The sequence below is a fragment of the Rhopalosiphum maidis genome, chromosome 3 (genome assembly GCF_003676215.2).
Source record: "Rhopalosiphum maidis isolate BTI-1 chromosome 3, ASM367621v3, whole genome shotgun sequence".
NCBI lineage: Eukaryota > Metazoa > Arthropoda > Insecta > Hemiptera > Aphididae > Rhopalosiphum > Rhopalosiphum maidis.
The window spans coordinates 31,024,687-31,049,713 of NC_040879.1; the positions used below are offsets into that span (position 1 = coordinate 31,024,687).

A 25,027-nucleotide genomic window follows, 5' to 3' on the forward strand; every position below is an offset into this window, starting at 1 on the left:
ATATAAAAAAACAAGATCAATAATAATTAATAATTAGACTACAGTGGTATTTTTTCTTCGGTCATAAATTTACAACGATTCTAATATAATTAGTACAGTTTCAGAATCCAGATATAAATTCTATACGAGAACGTTGTCATTTAAAATTCGTAAAATTCATTCTAGCAATTTTAGTAATTCACCAGATTTTATAAGTTTAGTAGAAAAACGTACTAAAATAAAAAAAAAATAAACAATTGTACCTGTACAAAAACCGTAATAATGTTGATTGATTTCAACATATAATATTATTAATATAATATATTATTTAATTTATATAAATTTAACCGAAGTACGTATGTTGTTTATTACGAAAACATAGTCACAGATATTAATTTAACTGGTTCGTGGGAGGGGAACGACTTTAATGAATGTACAATATAATATAGCCAGCATAGCAGTGAACCGACCCGATGACGTCGTGCAACTGTTTTCGATCTCATCGGATAATTAAAATGAAACCTACAAACGGCGTTATTATAATACATATATGTGCATGACGTATGTACACATAATGCATCCATACATCTTTGTTCGTCCGTGTTCAATAATTATTTTTACCAACTTAAATTTGGGCGGTTGTATGTTTTTGTTAGCTGTTCTATTCGATATAATATTCTGTATACTATGATGTGTACATGTTTTGTTTCCAGTTCCTACGACTCCTATTTATTGCTGTTTAGCTTTATTTTGAATATTTTGAATATTATAGTAATAATAAACAATAGTAGTAAGTACAGTAGTTTTCGCTTATTAGACTCGCTTTGAGACCAGTCAATTGATTGAATGAAAAAAATACACATCTTTTTTTTTTTTAATTAATTAAATATATTAAGATTTCAGCTTAGAAATACATCTTATGTACAAAGATATTATGTATGTAATGTGCATGTATAATAATATTTAATAAATATAATCTGTTGATAGGATTATTATATAATACAATGTGTAGGTAATTAGTAGAAAAAAACATGATTTAAATTTAATATTGTAATAACCTTGGTATCTAATTAATTTTTGTTAGAAGTCTTTCCAGGGTTGATCGGATTTTCCTTTCTACACGTTCATTCTATTTTTTTTATTCGTTTAATTTTCAAATGACCCCATTCACCGGTGTAGGGAGTTTAATAGACAATATTTTTTCCATGTGTTAGTATACACGCAAATCGGGACCAGCTGTTTTGATTGTAACAGTCGAGCGAGTCAATTAATCGTGATTCCAATAACTATTTCCGGCAACCACTGTATTTTATATTTATACATTGTAGAAAGCAAACTATAAATAACTAATGATTACCTATTAATAAAATCATATTTCAACAATTTAGTTTGGAAAAATTGTTGACGGTATCAACCATAATGGTCTAAGCTGTATATTATTGATTGAAAAAATACTCACATAGGAGGTTTATATAATAATATAAATATTAAAAAAATATAAAAATAAATAAACAGTATCGTATAAAAGTACTGAAATGTCTTATGACTGTATTCTTTATTCCAAACATTAAATAGAGTACCTATCGTTCAAATTCAAAGTTAATAAATGTAAAATCTTAATTTTTAATCAACAAATTTACTATACGTTTATAATATTTATGTTATTTTTAATTTCACTTAATATTAATAATTAATGGATATTCCATAGTAGGTTCTTAGTAATCAATTAAAAAAATGTTTTACTTTTTTAAGACGGCAAAACGCGTATGGCCCGTATGGGTATGTTGTACTGTTAAAAAAATGTAGCTACGTTTATATTATAATATTATGTTATTTTGTATAAGCAATTTATCCAGCTATGGCAATTTTAAATGTTAAATGTTTTATATTTTATAACTCGCCATTAAATTGAATTTTCACTATGAAAACACTATGAAGTGCTTTAGAGTTTAAAAAATGCTCTTACTTCTTACTTTTATAATACTTGTAGGTTAATTCACTCTAAAAAAAGAATTCTAACAAAATAAAATTGGATCACAAAATAAACATTGCTAAACACAAAACTGCTATATATTATACTGTACGAGTGAAAAGAAAGTAATGCACATACATAATATTAATCTTTTTATTTTATTTCATTGCATCTACCATGAATAATAATAATTATTCATGCAAATGAATGTTATTTATTGTGAGATACATTTCCACGACTGATAATAAATTGCATATACATTTGCCTTGAACGACGGACCGGTTGGAAAAGATATGAGTAAAAAAAAAATGCAATTATCTCCATGTTAAATAAAAAACGTATTCAACGTACAGCCGATGAAATATAAAAAGAGGGAAAGTAGGTAACCACTCTGCTGTACAGTAGAATTAGAGTGTACATTGTCATTGAGTAAATTATTTTATTTTTCATTAAAATATCCAATTTTGTCTATCCCCCCTTTATAATAATAAGTAAAAAAATTGTGAAGACGAAAGCTGCATTTGAACATCCAGTTATCAGTCAACACTTGTGTGCATCGCTACCTGAAAGAGCAACCGCCTACGGCGAATCGGGTACTTAAGTCGGCTTGTCTGATCCATTTGTGTGTGTAAATAAGTGTTGATTCAAAAGCTCTGTCTAAGTTTCTGACTATTGGTCATCACCATTCGTCGGTGTAGATAAGTCCAGCTGATTTTGCATCCACCTGTGGTTAATTGATGGATTTGTCGCTCGCCCGGCGTACATAATTTATTATGACGTGCAAGTAATAGACACCTATTATTATAGGTAAGCCCAGTCGCGCAAGTACTTCATGTTAATGCTATAGTAAGAGGGTCTGAGGTTTTCTTATAACTACTTTAAGTTATATACGTAAAAATATGTATGTTTATAACCTCAATAATAAACTATTGACTGTCTGCAATATATACGATACATATAGACATAAATCATTCAAAAAGAATCATTTAATATTAATCGTTGGCTCAAAAATATAATATTACATTAAAATCATTTATTTTTAGCCTTTGCTCTTTAAACTTTCAATACATTTAATTCTATATACCCGACTAATTACAATAATTATATTATTCCGACATGCTTCTGATATAAATCACGTTTACAGACTTACGCCATTGTTTTTTATTTATAGGTAAATATGTATATTGTTTTATATATAAGAAAAATGTAGGATGGTTTTAGATATTTTTTATTTGTTACTATCTACATTTTATACCATAGTTACGTGTAATGTGTGCCTACAGCGTATGCCGCATACAATATAATACAACAATAAAATACGTAATGATAAACTATATTATCTATGCGTTATATGACGTCAGTTTGGTTTGACATGCATACTAACTGATAAAATTATTAAATGTATATTACTTAATATGGTCTATATGCATTCCAAATTGCACCAGCATATGTATTCAGTAAATAAAAAAACATTCATAATAAATAATAATAAGTCTGTGTAATTTTATTTTTTAACAATTTTGTTATTTTTTATTAAACGTTGGTAAACTTTAAAGTTGATTATTAAATTCTTAACCCTATCGATTACTCTAGTAAAAGTAATTTTGTATAGTATACAATATAATAAAATTAATAATTAATATGTTAAAAAATTATATGTTTTAATTTAATTACTTAAGTTAAAATAAGATTAGAGAAATTAGTCTCTAAGAAAAAATTTTATATTGACCCCAATTGGCCACCATTAATTGTCATTTTATTATTTATTAGATGAATAATGTATAAAATGGTATTTTTTAAAACAGTTTAAAAAATGGTTAGTCTAAGTTAGAATTTAAAATTGATCAATTTATATCTTTAATTATCCTATCCAAAAATGAGCTTCAACTACTGATGCATATTATGTTTGTTATAAAGTCAAAAAAAATCTTCATAAAATGTATCACTAAGAAAATTATAAGCCTGAGACCAATTTTCCTATGTAACTACCAATTATTGACGTTTACCAACTCTAAATTAAATTAATTAATTAATTAATTTTTGTGTGTTGTTTATATTATGATTTTTTTTTAAATATAAATAAAAAATAAATATTTCTTGGTTTAGTAATTTAGTTGACACAAACATATAATGTGCTAAGACACTACTGCTAGTATGCCATAAGAAGAAATATGTATTGGTTACATTTTTAACAAACTAAGTGTTATTTTATAAAACATTGAAATTTTCACAGTCACCGTGTTCACAACCCCGCGAAAAAATAACAAACTAATTATCTTCTTTTTAACTTGAATCAAGTTCAAAATTTTCTTCATATTACAACATACAAACTTTTAAAGTTAAATGCCTTTTTAGTATACTTTATATAGTTTGATAACAGCATTAACTTATAAATTAACGTTCTTAACTTTGACTTAACTTATCTAGCTCAAGTTAATTGTTCATTAAATTGCCACCTTTGCGATGTAATGTCTCGTATTTATCTATCCTCTACCACTGTACCAATAGTATAAATTATTAACTGTAATTACATGGGCGCCCATTAGGAAGGAAGATAGGGCACTTTCCCTCTCCTGGAAAAATAATATTGGTTTATAATTTAATAAATAATACCACGATATCATTACTTATTACCTAATGACTTAGACATCCTAAAATAAATTATTTAACTATATTAGAATGACGTTAATAAAACGAAAAATGTACATTTATAATTTGCTGATACCGAATATTACATTAATTTGATTATATTTCATTTTATTTTTGTCTGTACTTATTAAAATGTATTTTTAACTATAATTAATATACAAATACACTATAAATATTAATTATATAAATAATAGCATATAATTATCGTATACCAACTTATTTATATTTATATATTGAAATAACATTACGCCTATATTTAATTGAAATTCAAAATTTTTTTATCCCCCCCCCCATTTAAACGTTACCACTAGTATATACCGCTTATATTTTGATATTGCTCTTTATCCTCTCATTATTTTGGTAGAGAATCGAAAACTACCATCTGAGAAGAGAAACAAATCTAATTTTTATCTAATGAATCCTCTAATATAATAATAATATTATCAATTTAAAAATATGTTAGTACCTAGTTTATGTTACTTTAACACTACCGTATTACAAGAGCTAGCATACGTGTAGTATCAAAAGGTCATTCTAGACTGCGCGTCACTAGTGGGTTATTACTTACAAGTAGAGGTCGGACACTTATGATTTTACGTATTTATTTCTAGTGTATGCAGTTAAGTGGGTGTAAGATATATTTATGATTCATGAAATACAGAATTCATAGAAACAATTTTATTTTGCATAAAATAATTGGGTTTAGAGAATATTCAATACGTTAAAAAATATTTAAGAATAAAAAACAATATTTTTATTTTTGTAAATATTTTTCCGTAGAAAATAATTAATAATTATATTACTTATTATTTTTAAATACCATAACAATTAGTTTGTATTATTAAAATAATATAAATTTAAACTGTTATTGTAAAACAAAATTAATTAAATAAATTTAAACTAAATATTTTTTATAATTTTTTTCTTACAACATATCAAGAGATATTGCCTATTTTTAATGACATAAAAACATTATATTTAAAGAATTCTAGAATAATATAAAACCAACCTCTACTTATATAATATATGTAAGTATTACCGACAGAATATAAACGAAAAGAAAAACAACATTTTTTTTATTTTACCGTACTGTATGATTTTTTTTATCAAACACTTATTCAACACACTATTTCAAAATCGATTAACCTCTACATTTTTTTTTTTACATAATTTCTTATTGAAATAAAACAAAATTATGCAGTAGTTAACAATAAAAAAAAAAATTAAAAATTAAAACGATCAAAAGTATTAAAAATGTTTTATTTCGTTTAAAAATTATGTAAAAATATTTTCATAAACATTAATAGATTTTTAAGTATCCGATGAAATAATCTCCCTATATTTAAAATGGCCTTTCAGATAAAATAAATATTTATTGTACTGCCCATACTCAATTAGTACCGTAATAGCCACTCTGTTCACAATAAAATATTCTTTTCATCAATTAGTTACATTACAATTTGTACCGCTCTTTTGTATGCGACGGTAATGATAATTGTCGGCTCATCCATTATAATATAATAATATACATATTATACATGAGAAAAAAATTAAATATTTTAACATTTATCATCGATACCGATAAATTGCACACATTTGAAAAATTATTCGACAAAAAATGTTATTATCAGTGCTTAAATACTTTACCACGTTAAATTTATGATAAAATATTATATGTTATTAAAATATGTAATGATAAAATGTATATGAAATTATTAATATTGGTTTATAAACATAAAGGGAACGGGCCCTCTCATTACCTCTGATTACCTACCACGTTGGTTATCCATTACATAACCAATAAAATGTATCATTAAATATTAAAACACATGATTAATAAAATATATTAATAATATACTTAATCTAATAATATTGTGAATAATTATTGTGATGATGTGATTGAGCGTGATTTAATACCTTACCAGTTTTCGTTGTTCCACATGACATTATAATCTATTACAACATGTTTGGTGTTTAAATTATTTTACTTATAGTTTATATACACATTTATTATGTGACGTTTTATCATTACTTACTTTTTATAAAAGAGTTTCGAAGATACTCGAATTTTCATCAAAAAAATTCCAGGTATACACAATACGTTTTTTTTTTACGCCATAATAATTATGATCATATAAAAAAGTATACATATATTACAATGTAACATGCTCTAAGGCGTCTTCACAGTTGTTATAGTCATTGTGGTATTTAAAACAAAAAAAATTTTTAAATATATTAATCCCATCTAATTATTGTAATACGAATAACCTTATTAAAATAAATGAACGAATATATACGTATACATATCGCATACGTCTTGAACAAGACATAACTATCGAATTTTTCGATTACACATCGTTCGAACTATATACCCGACAAACCGTGCATAGATTCCGCGATGATATTATAGCTATATGTGTCATAAAATGTATTGATATTTTCTTTATTTATTTATCGTATGGCTATTGATTGATATTAATGACGGGTCATACCTAACTATATAATATGTGATATGCGAAGGCTTAGCGTTTGATATCGTGTACCTATACGTATAGTACATATCATAATATTATCATGTCACATTCGCTCAATATAATATACTGTATCGTGTAAATTGTAAAGGATACTGTCAAATGCACTCGTGTCTCGCTATAGCTTAAACGGACATTCGCGTTTATTATTATAACGACCGGTCGTTCCTTATTGAATCGGATTACACGTGTCCGTTCAATACTTTCGATCTTCGATCATATCGTATCACTGCCAATGATGTAGTAAAACCGTTATGATTGTATTTAACACGTCATGTTTACCGATATAATTTGTTATAGGTATTATATACCTATGCCGTTTGTATAACAATCAATGATGAGTACTTATTTATACGTTCAAAGTCAATATCATAATAGCTCTCGCCGGTATGCTATTCGTATATATATGTATATATTATTATATACATAACGTTAAGGTCACTTGAATTTAATGCAAATAATATTATTCAGATATATCTATTCATTCTATTCGGACGGTCATACAAACTCGTTTTTCTTTCGTTTTTTGTTGTTTTTGACAAAAAGTAAACTCCACGACTTTGCGAACCAATCAATGGTTAATTGTCCAATGTTCGTAACCCACAAAAACAAGAGGCACTTAAAACATGATATAACCGTTTCTAATTCAATTATATAATAAGTAATTTTTATATATTTTGTGAGAATTTATGAAACAATAATCTTAAGAATTGGCTTCCAAATTATTATTTACGTGATCAAAATGATTTTTATTTATGACCTAGTCGAAGGTTACGCTGTCCGACAACATAATTATTACAATATTATAACAGCTTTTTTAATTTTAGTGTTTTTTATTAGGACAACTACAACATTTAACATGATAATATTATATAATTTTACTATTAAAAATATATCAGCTATATTGTTTATTGTTTAAATGGAACATTTTGATTTGTTTTGAGCTGGTTTAAAAATACGATACAAACCTGCAAACTTTTCGTTTGATGGCAATGATAACAATACAACTTTGATAAAAATTTACGATACTTGTCACTATTTATCGACAACTTAAACCTTCTTAAGAATAAAGATTTTTTTTAAATAAAGACCAAATATAAAACAATATAGAAAAAATCGACTTTTGGGTACGTTATACTTAATTAAAACATAAGACAATTATATGCAATTTAATATTCTATTGAAACCTCATGTTGGACCTTAGTGATAAATATAACTCTTAACCATCAATATGATAATTATAATTTAAAAAAATTTTATTTCATAATTATGTAATTCAAAACGACTGAAACTCCACCAATAATATAATATTATATGACAAACCATTATCTAATAATGTTTAACTGTTCGCAAAACTGTTGAGAACAGTTTTTCATTTTAAAGTAAGTTATATCAATCGTACACAAATAAAGTGATGAACGTATAGGTCGTAAAATGCATGAATCTATAATAAATCTTTAGTTGATGTGGACGAATGTGCAAATGAGATAATTAAAAGAAAACAATCAAAGCATACACTATAAACTTTTAAATTTTATACTCAGATATCAAGAAAAAAATATTTATATAGATTCCGCTTGTTCAGGTAGTTTTAAAACAACCAATTGAATACCTAACCAAATAGGCGAAAAAATAATTTTCCCAAAAATAAATTATAGTTTGATTTTCATTATATGGCTACATTAGAAATTATTCTATACCCGTAAAAAGATATTGTTTTATTGAGTTGTTCTTTCTTAAACATTGACTTATTTTCGCTAATTTATGTTAGTCTAACGTAAATAACGTCGCGCGCGTGAAACGACTAATATTTATTAGTCTACATTATAATATTATTAATAAATGTATACAATCTGTTTTATAGGTATGCAAAATGTATTTATGATATATTTATTTTTATGTAGAGTTTATATTTTCAAATATATCAGTTACACCAGCGGTTCCCAACCCATGGACCATGGACCATATAATATTAACATCAATAACGTATTTATTTAAAATTATATAATTGTATATTTTTATTATATACATAATAATATTATAAATATTATATTATATACACGTATATAGGTGTGCTATTAGTCATTAGTGGGCCTCAGAGAGTTTTTTAGAAAATTAGTGGTCCTCATAACTAAAAAAGTTGAGAACAGCGGATTTACACGATTAAATCAAACATAAATGTTTTTTTTTTTTTTTAATGAAGTTAAGAAAGAAGTATAGATAATATAAGATTGAATCGATTCTATTTTGTTAGCAAGTACTCCCAGATAATAATAATAATAATAATAATAATAACACAATTATAATTCTTACTATTTATTACCTTACACGTAACATAATATGAAAAATATAATAATATCATATAGTATATTTTGAATTAGAATCCGCGATGTATATAAATAGCGTGGAGGCATTTTATCCTCTTAGACGTTTCAATCGTCTATAGACTTACATACAACATGCGCAACTTGATTTACATAATATCTATTAAATTTTACTGATATATGTGAGTAAAGCGTGGTATAGCGTAAGAACTCTCGAGTAGTTGAAAGTGAGACTTATAAAATAGTATTATAAACTCATATACCTATATGCAAAACAAAACGCAACTGTATAATACAAAGAAATTTAGCAGAGATATAATATGGAAGGTTTGAAACCTCATTCACTATAATAAATATACGTAAATGTAATGAATATATTATCTATGATTTTCCCATATCTCCGATAATTGAGTTTACGTAGATATTTTTATATTAATTCCACTCAGTCCCTAACGCCCCCAAAATAAGAATTGGTAAATAATTTTGGAACTGAATTCTCACTAGTTTTGGTTTTCGTCATGAAAATGTGCACAAATTAAGTACTAACATATGAAATAAAAAACTATGAAAACACAATTTGATAAGGGCTGAGAATACGTACGTTTCGCAAATTCTAAATAAAATGATCAAGATTTCGGAGCGTTCGATGTAAAGGTTATGAGTTTATGACCGATGGGATGAATTAGGTACGTGAAAAATACACTGATTATTATAACAAAATATGATATCTCGGAGCTGTTACAACTTACAAATCGTGATTGAATAAAAACAAAATTTAATGTTTATATTATATTAAGCCTCGAAAATAATCGTAAACCATTTACAAACGTAGAATTCAATTATTAATTTAATAAAAATAACATTTTCAATGCGAAGATTACGCAGGAACATTAAAACGAAAATTACGTTTTAATCCACTTATAATTTGAAAAACTAAAATCCCATTAATATTTAAAATCCCTATTTCAGGCATTAACAATTATTATTCTAAATAATTTTTGGCCTGTTTTTTTTTAATACATTGAACCTACCTACGTCCTTTTTTATCGAAATAATGTCAAAATACGAATTATATTGCTATTGGACATAATATCATATCGCACACCGAATAAAAAACAAAAATTTGTCAATTATAATTTTACAGGTTTACCTAATTCCGAAAAATTACTATGTGAACGTTTTATTTTTCTTGTCATTATTATAATTGTAACTATAGTCCATGACCATATTTTACATTTTGATTTTCAGGACCTATAAATTGTATATATAAGTGTTTTGAGCGGAGCGATTAATACATTGATCTTACATAACGATGTATGTTTTATGCGTGTGTACACAATATATTATAAAAGAAAAAAATGCTTCGATCTTCAATTTTGAGAGTGGTTTTTGATAACGAATTGAATCTGGTTGGTACTTCAAAGTGGTTAACATTGAAAATTTGCAGTATTTTTCAAAGTAGTTGGTTATTTATATGCGTAAAATCAATTTTCGACAAAATCGATTTTATTTATTTTTTGTGTACCGTAAAAAACTAATAATTGTTTAAGAACTTGAAATATTAACCAAATGTTTATTTATGAATTTCTTACACGTGGTATGATTTATAAATATTTTGACTCTTTTTGGAATATTTGTAGATATTTTCATAAATCATTTTTTTTAAAAATTTTTCTATACAAATGATTAAAATATCATTGCAAGTCCACCAAAAAGTTTGAAAATTTAATACAAGGTATATAAACAATTGCTCATACATACAAATTACAAAATATCGCTTATACATAATCAGAATATTTTTTATAAGTGTTCGAATTTTTTACTGAATCCCTCGAAATCAAGACATTTTGCAAATTATTTTGTTGTTAAAAATTTATAAAATATTCAATTAAATAAAATTACACAAGGTTCCTCATAAATAGTTCTAAAAAAAATATATAATCTGTATTTTAGTTATTTTGTTATAATATAAGAATATTATAATGTAGGACGTAGGTACTTGAAACTTTTAACATATATTATTATATTTTATAACACAGACAATGATATTTTTAAATGCAATGTTTTTATAAAAATTATTCAACCCACTGTAATAATAATATTAAAATAAATTACTTAAACGGCAATATAAATGTTTATATCATAAAATATACTTAGGCTGACAAAGCAAAGTGTTTTCTCAGAATCGTTTTTCGTATGCAGTTATTTACCATTGAATTAATATTTAACAGTATTATAGTGACATGCTCAATGACAAGGTACAATCGACACTTACTCTAATATAGCAGAGTGGTTACATAATGTTCCCCTTTTTTAATTCAAGTAGCCGGTATTTTGATGTAATAATTATATACCTTTTAGCTATAATAAGTGTATTTTGCATATTTTGTGGCTTTTTAGTGTACCTATTAAATTCACAGACTACAAACTATAGATAATATTATAATATACATCTCTAACTAAAAAATAAAAAGTCAATAATTAAATACTAAACTTTTGTAACGCGTTGCGGTCAGTTATAATAGATTAATCGGTGTTACACTCTATAATGTATGTAAATAATACTTGGAATTAAAGTTTGAGGGTATATTTTTTGTAATTTACTAACCAGTATCAAAAATATGTATACCGAGATATGTGCCTATGATACCCATGTAATTACCTCGAAACTATATCGGTAATATTCATATGAATGTTCGACAACTATTCTAAATGACGTTATTTATTTCGAACGTTCTACAAAGTTCTGTAGTGCCTTGGTACCTACGTACAAGACGTTTTGACATTGGAAAAGGTCGATTTTTATGTTGTTTTTTTTTTTTTATATCATTATAGCCGCGCGCTTGATCATAATGAGTTAGGCCTCTAGACTGATCCTTAAATTCGGCCCCACTGCGTTATAACGCTAATCGGCGAGCGTTTCTTCGAGAACCGCCTGTATCGTTCTAGAAAAATATTATTACACAACCGCATTATTCTCCGTGACCTCTCCGCGTTACATTATAATAAATATACAGCATACAGAGCGGTTCAAAATGAAAGCCATAGAGGACAAATATAGTTCAGTTACGTTATTGTCTTGTAACTGGTTTTTACATACATCAAGCATTACGTTCTGTATACGAATCGCGTACCGGAGCTGATCGATATAAACGTGTGTACACCGCAGCCCTAATATTTACAATATATATGTAGTAATATATAACGTCTTGTAAACATATAGGTGCCCACCTACTAAGTTTATTAAATATTACATTTTTAAATTTAATTACAGCATATTAAATTATATGTAATACTTAATGGTATTATAGTATATAATGTGAGGTTAGAGCAGATTGATAAAAAAAAATTAATTTTAAACTTATTCCTACATATATATCCGTTGTGTGCGCAGGAAAGTGTTGACCATGTTTTCATTTATTGCAATATATAGATCAATATTCATTAGACAGCCGTGCAGTGATTGTTAAACCATGGATAGCCCGTGTATGTATGCATGTATCTAATATACAGAGCGATTCTTTTTAAGGTTAAACACTCATTTCTCGAATATTTTTAGCGTGTTTTAAAATATATATATTTATGTTATTATTAAGCTTTTTTAATGATGATTTAAAGTTAAACCAAACAAAATTATACCTTTTAGAAATTTATATCGTTGTCATTTTTATATTTTCGCCATTTTAAAATAATAAACTATATTTTTAATTTTTAATTCCTAAACAGAATATTTTCCTGTAAATTTCATTATAAAAGAATTAAATTATTTTAAGTTATTTATTAGTTATAAGTAATAAGTAGTTATTTAATTTTTAAATGCACACATTAGTGCATCAACATGTTTGCGATGTGCTCTTGTACACTCTACTTTACTAATCAAAACTTTAAATATTCAATAGGTACGTTTATAGTATACTTTATAGTTTATAATATGTACAAATATACTATAAGCATTGAATATCAATTATAACTAATATATTATATTATTTAATTATTCGTTCTTAATTCGATTTATAAGTATTGATTTCTTGGGAAAAATTAAGAAGATTAAATATCAAAATAAAAAAAATGTAAATGTATGTTGTCTTCAATTTTTTCAAATAAAAATATAAAACATTAATAGCGATAGAAAATTTAATTTTTTTTGAATAATATCGATTTATTATTAATTTTAATAATTTAAAATTTATTTTTTTCCCCAAAAATGTTAATAATCATTCTCGAGAAAATAAATATTTACATATAAAATAATCGGCTTGTGTAACTATTATTTGATAGAAACCATGTGTTTAGTTAATTAATTTTTATTTATATTTTTACGATAATAATATTTATTGAAAAAACAACAATTATTTGATATTTCATTTCAAATGAAGAAAGGGTCAGTGTAATTACGTTACAGAAAAAAATACAAAACCATGGGTAATCATCGTTGAAACGATAAATGTCTAAATGTGAGTGAGCCTAGTGTGTGTGTGTGTGTGTTTGTGTGTTTTTACCAGCTTGTGAGTGCATCTGAATAGTGAATAACGCGCCCGATTGATTACTCGTGACCTTTTCTCCCCGTTCTAATGATAACATATATTTTTGCCATATATTTCTAGTTTTTTGTAGTTTTATTATATACGATATATTCCATTGGGAACTGCAGCTATCGTATTCAGCAGCTCTTTTTCCGTTCACGTTTACCGTAAATACATGTACTTCATCCATACTATATCAAATTCACAAGACACTTTCGCCATCTCTAAAATATATAAAAAGGTTTCATTTCTACTGAGCGTCGCATACAAAATTTCACATTCATATTACCAGTGTGAATATGAGATATTGACTTTTCAAACAATCGCAATATAATATTACACTGTGTTAGACGTCTAAACAAACAGTTAAGCTCACAACTTTCAAATTTTGCACATTATATTATATTATATTATATAGCGATGGTCGGCCGTTGTCTTGATCAAACTACACAATTCATAATACTTAAGTAATGATACAATATGATATCGTTTACTGATATTTTGTAGAAAAACAGACAGAACACGTAGGTATGAAATTATCATTATAATATTATTAATTATTTTAAATTATGTGATTTGTATTTTTAGTCTTAAAAAATCACTATAAAATACAATGATAGATATTATAGTAAACACCTTTTCGTGTATGAACAAATACCTATATATATACTTAATATATAGTACCTATATAAAAGCATATATCATGTACCACCTAACAATATTAAGTGGTATTTATAGTTGCTATTTGTCCATTATACATTTTCGTAGATTAATATATTACGTGTTATTAAAACTCTTTAAACTTGTTAGTTATTTTGGGTCAATGTTTTCAATTCATATAATACATTTCGTATTTTTATGCAATTTTAAAATCCATATTTATAATATATGTGTGCTGAGAAAAATCATAACTAAACGCGCCATCACTACATTTTCTACCTCAAACCCGGTGGTGCCGTAGTAAAAATTGATTGGTAACCTCCAATGTCAGTAAACCCGTTCCGAATAATAGATATTACATTGGAGATCGCTATCGTATATTATGTTGTTTGCGGTCACAAACTCGCAACCACACACGTTTATGCAAATAATTTATCGTAGACAGAGGTAATGGTTTAATAATATTATATAGGTGCCTACTCATAATAATATAATATATACGTGTTTTTTCAGCCAGTTTAATACATCGACATCGATTAGTAAGTAGTACAATATGATATTTCTAAGGTTATAATTCGATTATTAATACGTATTTAGAATGTATTTTTGATATCATACGAATTTATGTTAGATTCTAAGCGAAGCGATTAATGTAATCTGTCTTACAACGATGGGCGATTTTTTTATATTACATATCTATATTTTAGGTTCTAAACGAAGTGAAGAATGTGTTGATTTTACAATGATGTATGTTTTTATTTTATTTTTTATTTTTGTGTCTGTCATCGCGATTTGGAGTAGAACTAATGCTTTGATTTTTGACTTTCTTTGAAAAGAAAATTTATCTAATTAGTACTTTGGGAGAGTCAAAAGTAAAATATTTCCAGTAGTTTTAAAAAGCGTTAAGAAAAACTATTGAAAAGTGACGGAAAAATGGAAATTTTTACGCATAATCAGTTTTTGACAAAATCGATTTTTTTATTTTGTTGTGACTCAAAAACTAATCATTGTAAATAATTAAAATTTTCACCAAATGTTTATATCAGCGTTATCTATTTACAATTAAATTTATAGACAATTTAAATTTTCGATTTTTCTAAGTTTTTTTTTTTTGAAATGACTATAAAAAAAAATTGGATGTTCAAAAATTTTTTAAAATTTAATACAAGGTTTATTATAAGTTGTATTTATTGTAGTAAAAAAAAATCAATAAACCGTTAGTCACATTTTTTGTTTATAAGCATTTAAAGTTGAAATGTTTACGAAATATATCAAAATCACGAAAATTTGCAAGGAAATTTGAAGTTAAAAATTCGTAAAATTTTTACGGTTTATATCTAAGGTCAAAAAACCCAATACATGGTTATCCATAAGTATTCTTTTAAGTAACTGTAAAAAAAAATTCTAGCGTCAAAGAAAACATTTTATGAGTGTATGAAATTAATTTTTTATGAAATCGAGTAAAATAACGATATATATTACAATTTAAAAATTGGTAATAAAATAATATATTTTATTAATTATCCTAGACTGAAAAATCATCTCCATTCAGAATCGTTTTTCATATACAATGTTACCTGTCATTGCATTCAAATTTAATACAGCAGAGCGATATCCACTTACCCACCTTTTTTTTGTTTTTGTATCTATAGTATCAGTTTGTATCGGTATACTAAGAAAAAACAATTGCTATTAAATTTTAATAATCGCTATAGAAACGATAAAATTATTCTTGTTGTTGTACTCGCGTAGAATGTAGAATGACGTACACGTATATTATCATGTGCGCATCATTTCCCATATTGTCTAGTGCATAATATCATGAATATTTCACCGTTTTTAACCCCGGTTATGCAACGATATTAATCCTATGGGGCTATGTCCGATGTCGAAATCGTCAATGTATAACCCCTTAGAAATACGTCACTGTTATAACTGGTCCAGTTCCTATACATTGTGCAATGTCTATCTATTGTATATTTGTACCAACGTCATATGACATAATATCACCATCGCTTCAATAATATATAATATGTATAACAAGATTTACCCTTATACACAAATCGTTTATTAAAATATAGTTAGGTACACGAATAAAATAGCATATATAGTCTTGATAAGTTATTTGTTTTCATATATTTTCAGTTTACATTAGCAATAATAAGTATATTACTTATAAGTTTTAATATAATATTATACAGCGAATAACCGGATGACTATTTTAACAGTAGAAACACAAAAATATCTAAAAAATGTTCTTTTTTAACAAATATAAATATAGTATGTATATTTTAATATAGCGCTAGTAATTACATATTTACACAGAAGGTGGGTAGGGCAGCGGTTCACAACCTTTTTAGTTGTATGGACTACCAATTTTGTAAAAAAAAAATTGCTGAGGCCCACTAATGACTAATAGCGCACCTACGTATGTATATAATATATATTATTATTGGGTATATAATAAGAATAGATACACAATAATATTATTTTAAATATAATATATACGTTAGTAATGTTAATATTATATAGTCTACGGCCCAATTCCACACTGCCCGCTGCTCATGGGTTGAAAACCACTGGAGTAGGGTATATTGTTTACACTAGTGTTTTCAGTCGATCGTAAGCTCACATGCTAGTATACGAATTTAATGAAAAAATTAGAATTAATATTAAACACTATATTGTAGTTATTTCGAAAGATCGTCACTTGGCCCGGCCGGTTAAATAATTAATAACGACGGTGCGAGTGGAGTTCGTATATAATTTTTATCAATGAATAAAATACGCGATCTCTTTCAAAAAGTTGGTGAAAACGTTCAATATATTTTGTGTGTGTTACTAGTATATGATATTGTTGAAAACCTCTGGCTTACATCACGCGAAGACGTTGCACCAAAAATAGTTTTGAGAGTCACATTCCTTTTCTGTTTTCGAAGATAATGTCATATCGAACATTTTAGCAATAGCCAATAGGTATTCTTATTTATACACGTTGACTGTCGTTAAGTTTTACCTAAATCAAAAACTGTGAAAAAATGTTCGTTTTCGTGAAAAAATCGAAAATTATATTTTAATTAAGAAACGTAAAACGAATACCTGGATGTACGTGTATCGTATGTAGTTATGTGTATATATACTAAATTTTAATATAATCAACTGGAGTTACGTGAAATTCTGTAATTCTCAAACTCGAAATATTTTATACAACAAACGAACAATAAAGTAGTACTAAAAGAGGTTAGAGGTTATGCATCTAGTTAATATTATAACCATCGCCAAGTGCTATACAAATGAATGTAGTTACGCATGACAACAAAATAATATAATAAGTTTGCTAAATAAAATTTTTAACAAAATACTAATCGTTCAATTACTTTATGAGCAGCATTAATCCGCAAAGGCGTTTAATGTCATATTTTAGGTACTAAAAACGGAACATAAGCACAAATGTATGCAAACAACCAATTTACAATAATAATATGTCTTGTCGTGTGAACATACTGTTTAAAATTGAAGACGTCAGTACTTAATGTAATAAAATCGTTAGGAAAAATAGCTAACGTGAACTCTTAAAATGGTTTTCAAGGGTAAAATAAAATGCTTAAGAAGGTATATTAAACAACATTTGATAAAAATTAAACAGATGCGTAAGTGTAAATCCACTAGCGTATTATTATGTAATTCTAGATGACACACACACACACACACACACACACACACACACACACACACACACACACACACACATACATACCCACACACGCATGCATTATTTACTAATAAAATTAACTAATAACTTTGTTTTATTAAGCATAGTTAAGTCATTAATAATTATTCGATTAAATTATTAGAATTATTTTTATATAATATCCATCTTACGATGGATTATACTTATGTATATCAAAACATTTTAAATTAAGTACCTATACTATAGCATATAGTTAAGTAATTACAATTGTATGTGTTTCTTTCGATATAAAGTGAGGTATTGTCAATATCGCATGTAATTACACATTTACACGTACGTATACACATATTAATACATTTTATAAACAAAAATAATTAAGATTTTTAAATGTATAATATTTCGGATCTAACCCAAAATAGTGAGACTTGAAAGATAAGGGAGCAAATAAATAAACATATAATTAACAGAAAACAAATAATTTAATTTTTTATACATAAAAGTATTAATTATTATTAAGTTGTAAAGCTAAATTAAAAATCATACAAACATATAAACACAAAAAGACAATGGAAAAAACTATCATTATAATAACTACAGTTTCAAAGTTAAATAATCCATAAATAAAATTTAAAAAAAGTGCAAAATAATTAAGCCTGAAAAAGTTTTCAAATAAAATAATTTAATTTGTTTATGTCACAATTAGTATAGAATCTACACAAAACCATCTGACAGCTAAAATAATTTGCTCTTTATAAAATTATTTACTTTTTACCTTTAACTGTTTAATATTGCCAAAATAATATGTCCGCCGAGAAAACTGAAAAATTAAATTGTTAAACAATAAATTTAATTTGTAAACGTCTAACCAAATAAAAAAAATCTTATATAATGCCTTACATTGTATTAAAGATTCTAAATCGCTCATTATTTTCTCGTTTAAATGTGTTATATACAAATACAATTTATTACTTCCTACACTGACATTAATTTCTTAATGTTTGATAAAAAAAATATATTTTTTTAATGATAATCACGGTATAATATAATATTCGCTAATAAGTATAACATTATTACGATAAAGTATATAAATACCCAAAGTCATCTCAAGGTCCACACTAATAGGGTTAAATATTAGGACTTGATTATGTCTTTAAGTCTTTAGATATTATCAATTCGAACATTTTCCACGCATGGATAAAAAATAAAATGAAGTACATAATTTTAACAAAAATACAAATTTGTTACTAAAACATATTATATAATTATCAACTATCTAGTGTTCGCGCATGGTAAAAATTAAACAACAAACGATCAATAGACTCCAAATGCATTACGTTTGAATAATTTAATATAATTTACTGTATAATAACTGATAATACGGTGAACATGAAAAAGTTTAAGCGTGGTAATTATGTAATATAATAATGAAGATCGATGTCACGCTGTCACATTGTATACAGAGAAATTACAACTCAAAATCCGATTAAATATTCAAATTTAAATCACGTGGTCGTGGTTATTACATATTACAATGAACAATATACATATTATGTATATACGAATATAATAAATTAAAATATTAAATTATTAAATTATCTCTATAGTTATATTAAATATTATTTATATTTTTCAATGTTTTATTGCATAGAGATAATTAACAGCGTTGTGTTTATCACGGGTTATAATAATATTGGATCACTATTTTAATGATGCCTCCTTGAGTCGAAATGTATATAACCACCTAATTGATTATCGTAGTTAAAATAATCGATAAATCAATAGAAAAAAAACACGTAAATAAGAATATAATATACTACAGCAGCAAAAGTCGAGGACGTAGTATTATATTTCTGTGTTAATCAACTATAATAATAATAATGGTGCGGCACATTACTTCTCTTTAAAAATACGGCACGACACGACTCGACGAAATTATTTTTTCGAACTTTGATTACAAATTTTCAAAGTGTCAATTGAAACTGTATAAAATATACATAAAATATTATGTTATGCTGTAACCGCGGGCTGCAGGTTCTATATAATTCGATGTACCTGCGACCTACCGTCCGTCCGAAGACCTGTGAATATATAGTGATGAATAGCCGAGGTACATGAGCATTTTATTGGCAGAAAAAAAGAAATGTTTCGTATAGCCGTGTGGCTGTTATGAAAGTTAACAATCAAGTCACACACGTCATTGTACGATCACTCGTTGATGTTTACTGTATTTCACATAGCCACATAGGTACATAATATATTAAAAGACGGGGCTGAATGGGGCCTGTCCGTTGTTTTCCTTCTGCCGTTATAATTGTGAAAAAAATAATAGCTGCTGTTGGTGGGCAAGTTCAATCAATTGTCAATTTAATTTTTTTTGCTGTACCGTGTGAGTTATAGACGCTATTATAATATCTCATAAAGCATACCTAACTATTATACGAGTATATGCGTGTAAAGTTGGAGTTCTAAGAATATTCTTAAACATACCCATACACAACCTTATATTTGTTTTATACAAAAAAATATATTTTATAGCTGTAAACCTATTTTACGTTCATATGGTTATGAATAAAAATGTATATTGAAAAGGTTTACCTATTATAATAGCATACAAGGCGGAACTCGTTTTATAAAAATTAATTTCTATGAGAAAATAAAAATATTCATCTACAACCTACTATTTAACGTTATATACGAGTGATTATTCTTTGCGAGAAATGTTATTCATGCTATGTTATTGTAAAGGCTAACAAGAATTCGTATTACTTTTAAAGTCATAAAAGCTTATACCTGATTCTTTTCTGCATAACTTTTTAACCCGTCACTATATTATTATTATTTTTTTTCAAATTCTATCTTGAAACACTTATACAAATAATATTGTGATTTATAACAATTTTTATATTTTTGAATTTTTATTAACTAGTAAAAACTTATGCTGAACCTTGTATTAAATTTGCAAGATTCTTTACATAGTGTAAGTATGTTTTATCCACAATATCTTAAAATTTTACATGTCTATAAATAGCTCGATAAAAGTATCAAAATATTTTTAAAATGTGTCATTTACACATTATAGACAATGCTAATATAAAAATTTGATAAACATTTCAAATTTTATTGTTATTCGTTTTTTAATCAAAATCAATTTTATCATTTATTATTTTTGTGTAAACATTTTCGTTTTTCCTTAATTTTTGTTTTTATTTTTCCGATTATTTTGAAAAGTACTGGAAATATTCAATTTCAATATCTTTATCTAACTAAATCAATTTTTTTTTATCAAAAACCACCATCAAAATTTTAAAATTTAATTCATCTTATCTATTTTGTTGTATTACTTGTCGTGAACACAGTACCTAAACAGATACAAAAAAAAACACTAACACACATCAAATATTTGAATTATTTGTAGTTCAGTGTTCTCATTTTGACAAAATCGAACGTTTGAATGAATAATAATTGTTTTAGTTATTTTGTTGTGATTCAAATATATTCTCGAGCACTTAAAACGTTTATTTTTATTATTATCTTATTTTACTATAAGCGTTGACATTTTAAAAATATTTAAATTAATTTTAAGGTATTGCTTTTTTATACAACAAAGTACGAATCTATTCACTATACACTGTTTTACTGTCAATATTGACTCAAAAGATAATAAAAATAATAATATAATATGATATAAATACTATCTATCCGCTATTAAAATAATTAATAATGTAATGAATGGAATGTGATAATTAATTCAACCTATCATGTAATAGTTGTATTAATAGTATAATAAATTACTATAGTCTATAATATCAATATAACTATTATATACGAAAAAATATATAACATAATATTTTATACATATACTTATACTTAGTAATATATGCTGACATACCGTCTCAGCATCGATTTTCGATTTCAATTTTAACACATTCATATTATTATTACAGTGGCCATTACCTACCCATTCACTATCAATGATGAAGTACACCGACTGTATACTCTGTACAAAAGAGTGGTACCTTATACTTGCCCATTTTTTTTTTAATTTGCAATATAGAAAACGTGATAATGCTCACGTTTTTGTATTCAAATATTTATTTTTCGTTTTCTGTGACCTCTGAAAAACAGCAGATGGAAACGAAAGGGGAAGAGGGATTTACATAATGTACAGTGATACAGTGAAATGTGAACGTACTGTTGGAGTAATTTTGGTGTGTGATAATAGTGTCGTCTCCACCTCTCGTAACCTTTTTTTTAATGTTATAGGTAATTTTGTAAAATGAATAATGCAAATGTACGACTATTATTATTGTGTATTTATTACAATGTACGAGCATGTGTAATGTGTTGAATGAAGGTCATATTCTATTATTTATTGATATTTATACTTATAAAAAGTCAAACATTTTGAATCGAAAAACTATATTATCATAATATGTAAATATACTTATATGAACTGTTTAGGTGGTTTCTAATGTTTCTATGTAACTGCCAATTGACTAGTAACTAAACTATATAGGTTTTTATTTTAAAAAAAAAACTACGTTTTTGTGAATTTTGTGTGATAAATAAACATAATAACGTATAGGTAAAAATATTATGCAAGAATCCTAAAAATATCAATGCTGTAGAATTGATACCTAATAATAATTGTTAATGTTCACCTATACCTATATATAATTGTTTTTTATAATTACACTTATATTTAAGTTATATATGTTTACCTATTTAAAATCTCGATTATGAAGTAAATATTATATTTTATGAATTATTAACGAAATAATTATTAACTTGAATAATATATATATTTGTTCGCATCTATTCCGAATAATATTCGAAATTAAAATAATATATTATACAAAATTTATTTTAAATGTCCATTGATAATCTAATAAATATTTATGAGCCAGTGAAACACTCCTTATATACAATGTATTTACTTAGCAATATTGTTTTAGTGATAATGATAAAATGTACTTCGATTTAATCATAGTTACCTACAACCTATCTATATCGTGTATTTGTATAACAGTGCATTCTTAAATGTCTAGTAAATAAGTTTCTAATTATTATTTATTTAATACAAACATTAATTGTATTTATTCACATGTTATTATTATTATTATTATAATTATATAGCTAATTTGAAACGTTAAACAATAAAAGTTTAAGCTTTATAATAGTATAATTGTATAAATGATGACAATTATTAGGTACAATAGTGCAATACTAAATTAGTAAGTGCCGACTGAAATCGAAGAACTAGGTACCTATATTATTAATTTAAACGCAAGTATTAACGATACTCGACGTTGTCGTTTATCTCATACAAAAATAAAATAAAATATCGGTAATATCGATAGTTTCTAAAGTACGTTGAACCTTCCATATTAATTTGATATAGGTACTTAGTAAATAAAGGCAGTAAGAACTAAGAACCAACACCATAAAAATAAATATCAAAACCGATACCAATTACCAAATTATAAACGTTATCGAAGTTAATAATATCTTCAACTGATTGCAAGCCATTGGGAAACAAACGTGATCGGTGGACGACGATTGTTGGCATTTGCAGTGGAGGATCCAAAAGGAGGCGATTGCCCCCCCCCCCCGTTCTCTCTCTCAAAAAAGTTTGAAGTCCCTGATTTTAGTTTTTGACGTAATTATACTTCAAAGGTATCAAAATTATAGTGATATATTTTTTTATTACTATTACTATAAAAAATATTTTTTTTTGTTCTGTACGAGACTGTGGAAAGTAACATATTTACCTAAATAAATACTTTATCAAAATTAATGTGCGCTATTTAAAAATCGCCCCCCCCCCTGTTATCTTGGTCGGATCCGCCCCTGAGCATTTGAGTACTAAATACTAATAAGTACCTATAATTGCAGTGTCAGCATGTGACAAAACTGTGAAAGGGCCTATTTTTCATGTTTGGAACCTCTGCAAGATAAGGATGAACTATTTTTTTCACAAAAAAGCGTATAGCAAAGAGTTTCTAAAAATAACATTATTCACATTTTAATATACGTAATGGTCCTTAAACTGGAATTTAGATCATCCTTATTTATTTATATAAAACTGCACGAGTTAAGTGCACCCACTTAGTTAGTTACTATATATTTATTTTTAAGTAGGTGCGTCACAGGACCTTGTAGTCTGTAGCCGAAATATATCTTTATTATATAATTATTGTCAAAATAAAATTAATCAATATTCAAATTCGTAATTGTTACTGTAGTTGAGCAACGGAAATATATTCGTCCCTAAATCCAGTCTTGTATTCACGTCACCGTCCGCCGCCGTCGTCTGATATTTTACTCGTCGGCCGACAGTCCGTTATGCCTATATATACAGGATATTATTATCATTTTGACGAGGTATAGCCATACGGTCGTTGGCTTCACATTATTAAACCCAACACGCCGTATCTACCGCCAACCGGCCAACTACAGTAGTACACGAATAATAATAATTATCATTAATTATTACGATATACACGCAACGCAAACGTCGTCGACGTTCGGTCGCCGTCGGGACTCGGGGCGCCTCCGACCGTCCGACCCGGTTGTCCGACTGCCCGAGTCTACCACCTGTTGCCTCGTCCCGCCGCCACCGCCGACGACGAATACCCATCACGCACGCACGCGGTGTACACCGCATGCACTTTGGATGTTGTTCCGAACGAACGTGA

General features: G+C 26.5%; 1 long non-coding RNA gene across 1 annotated transcript in view; it reads left to right on the forward strand.

The window, feature by feature from the left end:
• The window catches only part of LOC113555667, an 89,600-nt gene extending 67,149 nt beyond the window's left edge, over positions 1-22,451 (forward strand). Inside the window, exon 3 of the long non-coding RNA XR_003405407.1 lies at positions 22,274-22,451. This is a non-coding gene — a long non-coding RNA (uncharacterized LOC113555667). The remainder of the gene's footprint in view (positions 1-22,273) is intronic.
• The last annotated feature ends 2,576 nt before the right edge of the window (positions 22,452-25,027 follow it).